The sequence below is a fragment of the Magnolia sinica genome, chromosome 2 (assembly GCF_029962835.1).
Source record: "Magnolia sinica isolate HGM2019 chromosome 2, MsV1, whole genome shotgun sequence".
Lineage (NCBI taxonomy): Eukaryota > Viridiplantae > Streptophyta > Magnoliopsida > Magnoliales > Magnoliaceae > Magnolia > Magnolia sinica.
Window position 1 is genome coordinate 95287165 of NC_080574.1, and position 15156 is coordinate 95302320.

General features: G+C 44.2%; 1 non-coding gene across 1 annotated transcript; it reads left to right on the forward strand.

The window, feature by feature from the left end:
• Positions 1-926: 926 nt before the first annotated feature.
• On the forward strand, positions 927-1034 carry LOC131238294 (small nucleolar RNA R71). The gene has a single exon (XR_009167698.1). It is a non-coding gene; the product is annotated as a small nucleolar RNA R71 (small nucleolar RNA).
• The last annotated feature ends 14122 nt before the right edge of the window (positions 1035-15156 follow it).

A 15156-nucleotide genomic window follows, 5' to 3' on the forward strand; every position in this document is an offset into this window, starting at 1 on the left:
GGCGCAATCGGTTTACACACTTTTCTGGTTCTTCCTCTCGTGTAGCAATACTAGGTTTATCATTCTCATCTTCTTCCGGGTCCTCAGGCTTTTCAGCCTTCACCAAAATAGACCTGTTAATTATCTTTCCACTCCTAAGAGTGATGGTAGACTTGGCTTGCTCCATTTGATTTGAAGAGCTTGGGTCACTTATTTCATATTATAGTTTTAGATTGGGGAGAGGCTGAACCAAAAGGATCCTTTATCCCCAATTAATTTTTTTTGTCTCAAGCCCTTGTATAGCCTTTGTAAGGTCTTGAAAGGCTTGTAACATACCCTGATTAAAAAGTTCTTAATTTTGAATATGTTTTAAGACCAGATCCTCTTGAGGTTTCCTCTGATTCAGAAATTGGTTAAAGATCCCTTAAGTAGTAGTTTGTCCATTCCTCCAACTGAAATTTGGATGGTTCCTCCAACTTGAGTTATATGTGTTTGAGGTGGGTCCACTAAAAGGTCTCTAGTAGTTGTTTACGACATTCGATTGCTCATTCAATATCTCATAAAAAGCAGGAATTGTTGGGTAATTTTCAGTTGTATGTATGTTACAAGCACAAATACCATAAACAACTTCTGCAGTCTTTTCCGGTTCCGCCTTCATAAGTTCCATGGCCTTGACTTTTCTTGTGAGTTTGACCAATCTTGCATTTACATTAGCTTCCTCTTTTAAAATATAAATTCCCCCACTTTCCTTTGATTGAGTAGGCTTAAAAATGGTAGTCCTTGAGGAGGTATCCCATGATTGTGCATTTTCAGCGAGTTTATCAAAATAATCCCATGCATCATCGGGTTCCTTGTTCATGAATTCCCCATTACACATCATCTTCACAAATTAGCGCATGGATGATGTCAATCCCTCATAGAAAAAGCTCGTTATCCTCCATGTTTCATAGCCATGTTGTGGACATGAATTTATGAGATCCTTAAATCGCTCCCAATATTAGAAGAATGTCTCATCCTCTTTTTGCACAAAATTCATGATTGCTTTCCTTAAGGTATTCGTTTTATGATATGGGAAGAACTTTTTAAGGAACTCCCTTGTCATCTTAGCCTTTTCTTTCAAAGGGAAAGGAAACAATTTCAATATTACCGTGTCCTTAGACACGTTTGGGAAGTGTAATGTAGATGTTATCTCATCGAACTCTTTCATATGTAAGTATGGACTTTCAGATTCTAGTCCATGAAACTTAGAAAGGAGTTGAATCACCCCCAGTTTACCATCCACAGTTCCTGCATTCAATGAGAATATCACGCAGGAAGGTGTACTCACCCTCACCAGTTGTAAATAATCTTATAGAGTACGAGGTGGGGGTGCATTATGCACCTCGTTTTCATCTTGAACTTCCTCAACTGGAAGTTGAGGTTAATTTGCAGCCATCACTTCTATTGACTCAAAGGGTCTCAAGTGGTTTCTAATCTTGTGATAGATAGGCAACCCTTCAACTAATCCTCCTTCACTTAAGAGATGAAGGGTATTGTCACGATCCCACTTAGGCATGAAACACTCTTAGCCCTTAAGTAAATAACTAAACCTAAAAGGAAAACTAGAAAAACTCAAACAAATAAGAGATCTAGAAAAGGTAAGAGAGAGAGAGGGTTGGAACAAAATTATCAAATAAGAGTTGCTAGGTTAGGATCCTACAAAATAGAAAACAATGTTAGTTTTTAAAAATAATTTCAGAAAAATCCTAACCTAAAAACATAACAGAAAAATAAATCATAATCTTAACCTAATTCTAATACTAATTAATCTCAGAAAAACACAGAAGTAGTCCCCGACAATGGTGCTAAAAACTTATTCACAACCCCAAGTGTAGGGTCGCGATGTAGTAATAATCTTGGTGAGATCGAGGTCGAATCCATATGGATTAAACTTGTACGTATTCTGAAAATAACTAAAACTAGAACTAGAAGAAGATCTAAACCTAAATTTGGAATAAAAGAGAGTAAATGGGAATAATGTTGATTTAAACTATCAATTGAAAGGTGAGAACTAGGGTGTTAAGGATTCACTTGTAGCTGCCAGAATGCTACCTTACTTAGTTCAAATAACGCAATTAAAATTAGAGTCCTATCCTATCCAATTGGAAGATAAAGCAATTAAATCAAATCTCTGAATTTTTCATTAATCTAGCCATACATGAAAGAGTATTGTGATTATTGGAAGGGATTCCATCAACCTACCATGCCCATGAGACGATGGTGAATAACATGATTTACCAATCTCACAATCTTAAAACATGAAAAGAAGATATCGAAAGCTATCACAACATTTATTGTAATTTGAGTTAAAATAAATCATACAAAATTGAAAATATTCCTTTAATATCAAACTAGAAAGCAATAAGGTTCAACAAAACAAAAATCAAAGCAAGAAAATCATCCCAACACGCTACAAGCTTCACCTCTTAGCCCTAGCTAAGAGGTTTAGCCAACCATAGACACAATTGGATCTAAAACCCTCAAATAAAGCATTAAAAATAGAAAAAAAAGAAAAACTCTTGGGAGGTTGCTCCACCATTTTCTTTGCTTCTCGAAACCTAATTCATGTTTAGAAGTCCTTGGAAAACCCATATTTATAGTCTTGTCCGTTTAATTTTGAAAAATCACCTCAAATTTACGCAGATTGCGTAACTCTGCTTAATGCCTTCGATGTCCTCGAACAGTCTTCGATGTTATTGAGTGTAACTTGAATTTGGAAGTCGTGCCTTTTCACACTTCATAACTCCTTTCGCACTGCATAACTCTTCATGTCATCGAACATACCTTCGATGTCATCGAAGGGTGTTTGAGTCATCGAAAATGTGTCCAGAGTGTTCCAACGAGTGGCTCCAAAAATCTCGATGTCATCGAGCAATCGAACAGATATCCAATGTCATCGAGAACTGCATCCAATTTGTCCAGCAACCAGAATTGATTTCCTATAATTATTTGATGTCATCGACTTGTGCTCGATGTCATCCAACACTGGCTTCGATGTCATTGACCGGTGGTCGATGACATGGATAGTGAAGTTCAGATTCTGTGAATTTCTGCACTTTGCACTTTCGACTTCCTTTTCCACTTGGTTTCCTTGTATCATGGGGTCTTGAAATCTTCAATTTTGGTCTCCTAAGATCCATCCCTTGCCTTGGTGATTCTTGAGCATTAAATCCATGCTTTTAACATTCTTTTCAATCCAAGCTCTCAAATTCACGTCGCAATACAAATATGTGTAAAATATATCCATTAAGCGTTATCATGTTCATAAAACCATGATATAAATAGGGGAAATATGCAATATTTGACACTCAATTAAAAGTAGTTATTCCTTGTGACGATATTCAATTATTGATAGTCAATGCACATTCTCCAACCAGTGGTGACTCTAGTGGGCACGAGTTTAATCTTTGCATTGGCTATGATGGTAATCCCAGACTTCATGGGTGCCACCTGGGTTGGGATCACCCATTAGCTATTTGATATGTGGGTATATGATACCCACATTCAATAACTCTAATACCTTGGCCTTAACCACTTCTTTTTTTTTAAAAAAAATTAGAAAGGATTTAAATGGTGTTGTGGTTGTCTAGATGTTTTCGCATTATCTTTGGGGTGAATGTGGTGAGTACAAATCAAAAGATCGATTCTCTTGAGGTCCGGAATTGTCCATCCAAGGGCTTCTTTATATTCTGTAAGAACGAAAATTAGCACACTCTCTTATTCATCATCCAAGTGGGAAGAAATCACCATTAGATATGTTTAATCTTAACTTAAATGTGTATATTTAAGATCAACATGCAAATGTTTTAGGTCAAGCTTTGGTGCCTTAACACTAGATGATAAAGGCTTTGAATTGGTTTGAGGTAAAATTTCAAATCCAAGCATCCACTAGTTAGCTTTAACTACCCGCATACCATCAAGTAAGGCATCTATCTCCATAATCATCAAGTAAGGCATCCACCAGTTAGCTTTACGTACCTGCTTAGCATCAAGTAAGGCATCCATCTCCTAATTATGTGATCATCTAAATCGGTGGAGTGGGCCAAGCACATCTCTAAAGTGTCGAAGTATATAGTTAAAAGAGACTTATCTTCCATGAATGAATCTATCAAGTTAATGTCGTGGACATTATCACCATCCTCTCGTTGTTTACACATGTTGAACACATTCAACTCAAGTGTCATATTTCTAAAAGATAGTTTCATAATTCCATTCCTATAATTGATTATCGCATTTGACATAGTCAGGAATTGTCAACCAATTGTGACAAGAATCTAAGTACTAACTTCAATGATGGACCGTGTATCTAAAACAATAAAATATACTAAAATTACTGAATCAAGTTACAACAACTACTACAAAATTTGGTCTAATGTATGTATTTTCACTTCATCCTCCTTACATTATCCCTTATTAGCGAGTTCGTTAAAAGATATACACCATGTAGATGCCACACATAAGCTTATGGCTGGCATCTCATTCTCATTTTTCCATGTTGTGTGATCCACTTGAGTAGTAGATGGGACTGTTTTACATCTTTAGGATCAATGACTTGATAGACGGGTGGATGTTACACATGCAGCATGGCATGCCAAACTGAGCTTGGATTCTGACGTAACTAAGATTCGATATTTTGCTCGTCGAGCTAGTCTTATAATTAAGCCGGCCACACTTGTCTGCAACCACGCGACACGAGTAATAGGTAGCAGTTGTATAAGTATGGTGTAGACAATGAATGAACTCGGCTGACTCGTAACTTCCATATCAGAAATACACAATGGCACTTGCATGATGAACGGACGTGATCTCTTCTCTTACACATGATTTGCTAGATACTAACCAGAGTGCAAGTAGCTATGTATTTCACACACATGAGGAATTGAAGAGCGTAGTATGGTACTTGTTGATGCTGTTTCTGACTCACCACCTTTACTACTTGAACAACTGCATAGGAAGAGGACAAAGGAGACCCTGGCTAATACAGGGGACCCTCCGATGCCTAAGTTAGGCCTTGAATCTGGGTCTAAGAATGGTATTAGAGTTTTTGGGGTGAGAAAGTGTGTGTACCTTTCACCTTAAGGCTCCTCCCATTTATAGGGGAGATGTGATCCCGTGGTTTCAGGATCCTTTCCTAGTTCATAGGGAATTGGCTGTTATATGTAACGATCTCGAGATCTTAGATCTCCTAAATTTTTGGGATTGGGAATCATCTTACGAAGATCTCGGAAGGCAAATCTTTGATGCCAAGCCAAAAGCTTGAGGCTTGGTCCTGGGTCGGACGTGGCGCTTGGTCGTACGTCGATTGTTCTCACAGCCCCAACTTATCCAGGTGGTTCATGCCGGTCGGTATATGCATCGACTTCTTCAGGCTCGACCAATAATGGCCAAGCCTTACTTGGCTGGGGCACAGCTGTCCTTGAATCAACTTAGTTGCTATTCAGGGATTGTCTTGTGGCCGACCTAGACATTTTGTCAGACTAGGGTCAAGTCATGATGTGACTAGCTCGGGTTTGATCCATAACCAACCCATGATCTAGGTTGGCATAATATGGCCACTGTGGAGCTCTAAGTGTCCTTGGGGCTGTACCAGTCTCCTCGGAGGCCTTGCCTCTCGGCTCGCTGGATATGTGGGCCTTAGTCAGGCTCGGTGCCTTAGGGACCGGTCCATGTCAATAGAATTGGTCCATTCCATAAGCCGACTTATCGACTTGTCACATTTTCCCCCAACAGTGAGCCCCCTTACTCCTTACGCCGACCTATGGTGGTCGAGGAGTAGATCGGAATAGGGTTGGATTGTTTTGGACCAAGACCAAGCTTATGATAAAGCATTTATTGTCTGTATAGTGGCCAACACATATATCAGAGTAAGTTGCCTTGCTTCAACACACGTTGGTTCAGCACCCGAGGTCACATGGGCTATAAGGATGTTGTTTCAGTAGTCGGGCGAATAAGAGGAGGACACGTGGTAGGGCACTTGATGGCGGAGGCTACAGGTGCGTGGTGTGGCGCCACGTGTTAGTCTGGGGCGTCCGAAGAGTCGCCGGTACGGCCCCCTCTTTAATGCTAGTGCCACATGGTGAGGCGTTGATAACCGACCCTCTTTCCTCCAACAAAAGCTGGCGGGATCGGTGGTTTTGGGCTTGTGTCCGCTAAGAGATAGCCGAGCCAAGGCCATTCACGCCTTTCGTCCCCCGATCCTTCTCCGAGCCAGGTGACTTAACACTAGTTTCTTCATCGCTTCAGTCGGCTGAGTCTTCTTTTTACGTCTTCTGTCCATTTGAACATCATTTTTTTAGTTGTCCCTAAGGAACAGGCGAAGCTCGGCCTAGGCTTGGTAGCTCGGATCAAGGACTTGCGAGCTCTGAGCCCCGGGAGGAGATCTTGGAGAAGGCTTCTCCAACCAGAGCGTCTTCTTCAGTCGGGTTTGGACGTAGCTTTGACAAGTACGACTCATGGCTGATGATCTGAACTTGAGAGATTTTTTTTTGGCTACTAACGCTGTTATATCTTTTAATGCAGAGATGTATGAGGCTCGGCCTGTCCTCCATCCTCCCTCCAAAGTCAGAGCTCCTCCTTGGGACAACTCACGGGCTTTAAAGAGGCAGAAGACGTCCTCTAAGAGTAAGGGGAAGGCTACCCCTCCTTGCTCGACCGTCATAGAGGTCGTGAACAAGGGTACGGAGGTGGCAGAGGCAGTTCCTCCCAATCCTTGGGAGGTTTTTGAGTTAGGACCTGTTGCAAAGTAGGTCTCCCTGAGGGATGAAGAAGAGGAGCCTTTAAGAAGGGAGGCAGCTGAGGAAGAGAGGGGGATCTTCCGTCAGCATGTTGAAGGGATTCTCCCCTGGTTGAGTCACCAGGGGGTCGAGGAGGAATTAGTCGGCCTCTTCGAATCCCCCATGGAGTAGATGCTCACTAAGATGATGACAACACTCCTTGAAGTAAGATAGTGACCGTATTACTCTTTTATTCATTCGGCCCCTGTCTTTCTAATGTTGATCCTCTTTTTTTTCTATGTAGTACACGCTATGCGCGCTGAGGGCCTGTGCTGAGCTTGCCAAAGCTAATAGGCGGGTTGAAGAGGCTAAAGATCAGCTGTCATCCGCTGAGGCTAGGGCTGCTTCTTTAGAGGCCAAGCTAGAGGCAACGAGGGTTGCTGTCAAGGAGTCTGCAGCAGAGCTAGCTCACCTGACCTTGCGATTGGAAGAGGTTAAAGCGACATATGACAAGTGTCGGGCTAAGCTCATCGAGACATTCGACAAGGCCAACCGAATAAGGTTGGAGACCAAGGCCGCTCTTGTTGTCGCATGAAGGGATACTGTGATGGAATATCAGTCGTCCCAAGCATTTGAGGACAAGAGGACTACTCTCTTTCATCAAGGTTATGCCAAGTGCATGAAGGAAATGAAGGAGAGCTTTCCTGAGCTCAACCTTTCCGGCTTCAATGAGAGTGAGTTGGGATTTAATGGTTTGGGCGACGAGGAAACTCCTGAGGCGACTTCTTCGGTCACTCCTGATGCGGCGGCCGAGTCTTGAAGTCAATTTTGGGGAGTAAAATTCACTTCTGCTCCCTTTTTTAACTTCGGGCACTTCAAGCACACTCAGTGTCCGAGCTCGAGAACCTCAGATGAAGCGAGCATCGTTTTATTTTATTTTTTTTGCTAATGTTATACCAATGCATATACTGATGTAACTTTTCAATCTGATCAATGAAAACGTATTCGTAAAGAGATTTTTGCATTCAATCGTCTGATTTACATATTTATTCATGCATGTCTATCCATAAAAGTTGTGCAGTGATCGTCTATCAGCCGACTTAGGGATAATAGATTTTAAGATGCTCAGCATTCCACGATTGAGGCAGTAGTTGGCTGGTCAAATCTTCTAGTCGATACGTACTAGGTCAGACGGTGCTTGCAATCACGTAGGGTCCTTCCCAGTTGGGCCCAAATGTACCCGCACTAACCTCTTTGGTATTTTGAAATGTCTTCTGGAGATTAAGTCCCCCACTCGGAAGCGTCTAACTCTGAGTCGAGCATTTGTAGAACCGAGACACTTGCTGCTGACGAACGATCGTCCGAAGCAGAGCTCGTTCTCTCCATTCTTCTAGAAGGTCGAGGTTGAGTGTCAGTAATTCCTCATTATCTTGTTCATCGAATGAACTCACTCGGGCAGTCGGCAGTCCGAACTCGACAGGGGTGACCACTTCTGACCCGTAGGCTAAGGAAAAGAGAGTCTCTCCTGTCACGGTCCGAGCCGTAGTTCGGTAAGCCCACAGGACCTTAGGGAGTTCCTCAGCCCAAACTCCTTTAGCTTTGTCAAGTTTTGTTTGGAGATATTGCTTGATAATCTTGTTGATCGCATCGACTTGTCCATTTGCCTAGGGATGACGGGAAGATGAATATATGTTTCTGACCTTGAGGTTCTTGCACATCTCTTGGTATCGCCTATTGTTGAACTGCTTCCCATTGTCATAGATGATAGTCCGAGGCACCCAAAATGGCAGTTAATGTTCTTCCAAACAAAGTCTGTAATTTTTTTTCTTGGTTATCTTGTGTAATGGTTCAACCTCTGCCCATTTGGTGAAGTAATCGACCGCGATGATGGTGAATTTGGTCTGACCCTTTCCTATGGGGAAAGGTCTGATGATGTCGATCCCCCATTGAGTGAAGGGCCATGGCCCAGCCATGGGAGTGAGCTCCTCTGGTGGCCGCCGAGGAATGGTTGCGAACCTCTGACATTTGTCACAACTCTAGATGAGCTTCCATGTGTCATGATGGATAGTCAGCTAGTAATAGCCTTACCATATAACCTTATGAGCTAAGGATCGCCCTCCCGAGTGATTTCTAGAGATGCCTTCATGAATCTCTCTCAGGACATATTCAGCTTCGTTGGGTTGCAAAGAATTCTTTTGTTTTATAATATTCTGTTGAGCATAGTGTATCAAGCGGCTAAGATTTTCAGTCGTCGGGCTTCAGCTCGATCCTTAGGCAGCTCGCCAATCTTGAAATACCGAATGATAAGATCGACCCAAGTAGGTCCCAAGTCAATAGGGAACACGACCATGGAGTCGGTCTCATCAACGCTCAGTTGGGCAACATACTCGATCAGGACGGACCTGGGGATATCATCTTCATCAGCTGAGGCGAGTCTCACCAGAAGGTCGACTTTGGCATTTTCAGCCCGTGGGATTCGGACGACAGTGCAGTGTTGAAAACCGCGGATTAACGCTCTTACTTTTTGTAGATAAGCTTTTAGTCACTCTTTTTTAGTCTGATAGAAGTCGGCTATTTGGTTGATGACTAGCTATGAATCACTGTATACGTCGAGGTGGGTGACTCCCAAACTGGCTGCCAAGTGAAGCCCGAGGAGCAATTCTTCATATTCCACCGTGTTATTGGAGGCTTGAAATCCAAGTCTCAAGGCATACTGCATGTAGGTGTGATCGGGTGTTTCTAAGATGACCCCTACCCCGCTTTCCTTAGAGTTGGATGAGCCATCAACGTAAAGTCACGGGGTAGGGCGAGAAGTGAAGCGGGCTCAGATGTCTCTTGATTTTATAAACGATCTGCCTCTTCAAGTGAGTTGGCTGCGACTGGCTCGGATTGCTATGTGACTTCAACGATGAAATTGGCCATGGCTTGGCCTTTGATCGCCACTCTGGGCTTGTACTGGATGTCAAACTCGCTCAGTTCGATTGCCCATTTAGTGAGGCATCCTTAGGCTTTTAGTTTTTGTAGAATTTGTCGTAGCGGTTGGTCAGTTAGGACAATGATCGAATGAGCCTAGAAGTATGGCCGCAGGCATCGGGAGGAGATGACCAGCGCCAGGGCCACTTTTTCCATGGTTAGATACCTCATTTCTACTGGGACGAGGGCTTTACTGGTGTAATAAATTGGGAATTACTTTCCTTCGTGTTCACGGACTAGGGTTAAGCTTATGGCCATGTCAGATATTGCTAACTATATCAGTAGTGTCTCACCTAACTCAGGCTTGGAGAGTAAGGACGATGATCCTAAATATTTTTTTAACTGTTGGAAGGCTACTTCACATTCCTCTATCTAATTTACCATCTGCCAACCCTTCAACTGCTTGAAGAAGGGGACATGAAACGGTTGAGTGTAACAATTCTTCTAGTCAGCCTCTGGATGTCTTTGATCATCTTCGGTGAGTCTATGTCGAGCAGGGCCTGGAACTTTTCAGGATTTGTCTCGATTCCTCACTGGTTGACCAGAAAATCGAGAAACTTACCCGAGCTTACACCAAATGCGCACTTGCTTAGGTTCAACCTCATATGGTATTTCCAAAGGACGAGAAACATATCCTTAAGATCGGCTATATGATCTGTCGCTTTAATGCTTTTGACGAGCATGTCGTCGATGTATACTTCCATTGTTCACCCAATCTGGCGAGCGAATATGTTGTTGACTAACCTTTGGTAGGTCGCTCCTGCATTCTTTAACCCAAATGACATCACTCGGTAACAATAAAGACCTTTGTAGGTGACAAAGGTGATTTTCAATTTATCAGATGAGTGTATTACAATTTGGTTATAACCTGAATAAGCATCCATAAATCTAAGTAACTCATGCCTCGTAGTACTGTCGACTAACTAGTTGATCTTAGGAAGAGGGAAACTGTCCTTTGGGCAGGCTTTATTTAGGTCGGTATAGTTTATGCAGACCCGTCACTTCCCATTGGCCTTTTTAACTAGCATGATGTTAGCTACCCAGTCGAGGTAGTACACTTCCTCGACAAACTTGGCCTTGAGGAGCTTGTTAAACTCCTCCTCGATCACTACATATCTCTCAGGGCCAAGGGCGCGTTGCTTCTATCGGACCTACTTGTGGGTCAGATCGATGTTGAGGCAATGAGTGATGACCAAAGGGTCGATCCCTGGCATGTCTTCATGAGACCATACAAATGTTGGCATATCGTCGTATGTAACATCTCAAAAAATTTCATGCAAAGACCCGAGCACCACCTCAATTAGGATTCTCTTGGGACTTAATCCCCCAAATAGCCGCGCATTTACATGAGCTTCAAAAAGGACCCTACGGCCTTCATAGACTCCATGAGATAGCTCCGCCAACAAAGTTCTTCCAACGGGAGCCCGGGGATCGAGGTCCCGCTTTGTCTGATACTCTCAAGTGGCAGTCGTGCTGGCGGCGGCACCTCTCGGCCTCCGTGAACGGGTTGGGCGGCTAGGCCCGGCTTCATCAACGGGAGCTCTGCATCGGCTAATCACCCAGAAGCAATGGAGCATACCGACTCCAGCTCAGTAAACCTGTTCTCATACTCTGTCACCGACATCCCTCCTTGACGGAGGTGAAGGAACTCACTCTCCTTCTCCTGTCGGTAAGTGACTGGGAAATACTTCTCGTGGAAGCGAGCCTCAAACGCGATCCCTTGCGAAAGAGATCAGGAGGCCACTATTGACGTTGCTTTGATATCTCGACTTCTGAACGTGCTGCTTGGTGAGGTTCATCCCAGTGAGAGGAATCTGAGTAGTGCGCATGAAAGGGATCACCGCACGCGATTCCTTTGTGGTCATCTGGTTGAATGACAGACTAATAGAAGCCTTTTAGCGACCAACATGACAGACGACTTCCACTTGCTTCACATCGTAGCAGAGAGATCAGCTTGTCCTTCAATGGCAGTGTCAAGGATGAGCCAATTTGAACAGTTTTGGAGACATCAAACTCGTCCAGTGGTATTTGGACGAGGTCTTTTACCGGCTGCCCTCGTTCAGGTGACTCGTTATGGAGATCCAGGGACTCGATCGTCGCTACCTTAGATGGGGCTTTTAGAGTTGTAGCGTAACATTGTCGAGTGTCATGCTGATCTCCTTTGATGATCCTGACTCCTAATTTGGTCAGGAATTTCATAGAGAGATGATACGTCGAGATGATGTGTCAAGATAATGGCTCGGAGAAGGCATAATGAGGGTTGGCCGAGGATAGCATTGTAGATAGAAGATTGGTCAACTATCAGGAAGTTGACCATAGCCTTCTCTTGGTTCAGCGCATCCCCGACAATGAGGGAGAGTTGGATGGTTCCTTCGGGGAGGATCTGTCCACCCGAGAAACCAATCAGAGGAGTTCTCACGGGCCGTAATGCGGACCGTTTGATGCTCATCTTGTCGAACACCTGGGTGAATAACACGTCTGTGGATGACCCTGTGTTGACGAGGACCTTAAAAACTTTACGGTTTGTGATGGTGACGGTGACAGCCAAGGCATCATCATGTAGATGATAAATGCCTCAGGCGTCTTCTTCTATGAATGTTATGCTATATTTTTCCAGTCTCCTCTCTGTTGAGGGCCGAGCTAGGACCATGATCTTGGACTCAGGATGACTAATGCTCCTTGTATGGTCTTTTTAGGCATTGTTCGAGTCAATTCCGCCCTTATGACCTCAGACGATGGTTCGGATTTCCTCTGTAGGTCAGTTATCATTCGGGTGTTCTTCCATAGTCATGGTTTTATTAGCTCCTTAGTCTACATGTTCACCGAGGTGGCCCTCACAAATGAGCCTTTCGATCTCTTGCTTTAGGTTGTAGCAGTCACTAGTATTATCCATGATCACGATGGAAATGACAATACTTGTTCCTGCTTTGCTATTTGGGATTTCCTCGTAGTTTGTTTGACTAGTTGACAAAGCGTTCACCCTTTATTTCGATCAGGACTTGCTCCTGAGGTTTACTAAGCGGAGTGTAGTTGGTGAACTTACTATCGGGTCATTTATTTGACCTTTGCTCATCCCGAGGCCGATCGTCTTTCCACTTTTTATTGGCATTGGCCGAGCTAGCCTCTTTCTTTGTTGATTCTTTTGCCGGGGCGTCCCTATTTTGGGATGCTTTATGAAGGATCCTAGTTTCCTTGCCGTTGGTGTATGTCTGTGATTGGGCCGTGAACTCGGCCAACATCGATGGGGGTTCTTGTCTAGGGATAAGACAAATTGCTTGTCTCTTACCCCTTGCATGATGGAGTAAAGAGCTGTTTCATTTAAATGCTTCCGAACTTTCAGGGCTTCGAGATTAAAACACTTAATATAGTCCTTGAGGAGCTCTCCTTTCTTCTGGACTATGTTATTCAGATGCACAGATGCCTCGAGCCTTTTTACACCCCCAATAAAGTTCGTGACAAATGCCTCCCTGAGCTCGGCGAACGAGCTGATGGACCTCGGCTTCAATTATTTGAACCAAAGCCGAGCAACGTAAGCCAGGGTGAGTGAGAAGGCTCAGCACATCACGGCGTTCGAGGCATTATGCAATTCCATATAGGTCTGAAAAGACTCCATATGTTCGGTTAGGTTGGCTTTGCTGGTATAAGGAATAATTTGGGGTAGGCGGAACCAGTCTGGTAGCCGAGCTTGCATTATATCGGTCATAAATGGGGATTCTATCTCCTCCAGTCCCGATGGATTAACCAGACAACTCTGTTTCAGGTCCGCAATCTATTTTTGCAGATTTTGGATCTTAGTTATCCATGGTTCTTCATTATCGGCTATTCCTTCGGTCAGTAGTCGACTATGCCTCCTCCAATCTATCTCATGCCGCAGATCGAAAGCAGGCAGAGGGGTTGTTCGCGAGACATGTGTCGGAGTGGGCTTGGCCAGATCTTGATGCAGGGTCGGTTGAGGAGTGGGTCGCAGGGCAGATGGTTGAGGATTGGTGAACTGTCGAACAACGCTCGACTGTTCCTCCCTCTGGTCGGGCTCCTACATGAGTCGAGGCTGCATTTGCTCAAACATTTCCCTCATATAGTTTAGATTAGCTCTAATGTCTCCAACCTCTCTTTCTAACGTATCCCATTGCCCGTTCCTTCCTCAGTTCCGTTGAGAGTGCCTGGTCGAACTAGAGGTCGCTTGGCGGGCTGGTGTTCCCTGGTGGCTCCCTTGTCGCTTTGGTTTATTGGGGGCGCGATCTGCTGCAGGCAGGGCTGCAACTGGAACCTCCTTAGGAGGGGTCTGGGCTTTCTCTTTCCCTCTAGCCATGACAGGTGTTGCAGTGCTTCTGATAAAGCAAAAAATGACTTTGTAATGACGATTCCCACAGACGGCGCTAAATTGTTGATGTTGTTTCTGACTCACCCCCTTTACTACTTGAACACCTGCACAGGAAGAGGACAAAGGAGACCCTGGATAATATAGGGGACCCTCAAATGCCTAAGTCAGGCCTGAAATCTAGGTTTAGGAATGGTATTAGAGTTTTCAAGGTGAGAACGTGTGTGTACCTTTCACCTTGAGGCGCCTCCCATTTATAGGGGAGATGTGATCTCGTGGTTTCAGGATCCTTTCCTAGTTCATAGGGAATTGGCTTCTATCTGTAACGATCCCAAGATCTTAGATCTCCTAGATTTTCGGGATTGGGAATCATCTTCTGAAGATCTCGGAAGGCAAATCTTTAATGCTGAGCCGAAAACTTGAGGCTCGGTCCTGGGTCGGACATGACGCTTGGTCGTACGTCGATTGTTCTCATAGCCCAGACTTATTCAAGTGGTTCATGCCGATTTGTATATGCATCGACTGTTTTAGGCTCGACCAATAATTGCCGAGCCTCACTTGGCTGGGATGCAACTGTCCGTGAATCGACTTAGTTGCTGATCAGGGATTGCCCTGTGGCCAACCTAGACGTTCGGTCAGACTAGGGTCGAGTCATGATGTGACTAGCTTGGGTTTGATCCATAACCAACCCATAATCTGGGTCGACATAATGTGGCCACTATGGGGCTCTAAGTCTCCTCGGAGGCCTCGCCTCTCGGTTCGCTGGACATGTGGGCCTTAGTCGGGCTTGGTGCCTTAGGGACCAGACCATGTCAATAGAATTGATCCATTCCATAAGATGACTTATTGACTTGTCACATTTTTCCCCCGACAGTACTCATGATTCCTCACCAGAGCAAATGATGCCGACTCAATTCAAGTTCACAGGCCTTGGCATAGATGAATGGATCCAGGAGGTGTTCATTATGAAATGGTCACATGGTATATTTATTATGTTTCTAAGGTAATGACACAGGGGAGGACGTGTTGAGGTCAAGTGTCACGCCCTAAACTCGGAAAGCAGGCTCACAAAATTTTCGATCGCCGAATCCAGCGCTGACAGCCTCCGTAGTATCCCATTCTCGGCTCCCGACT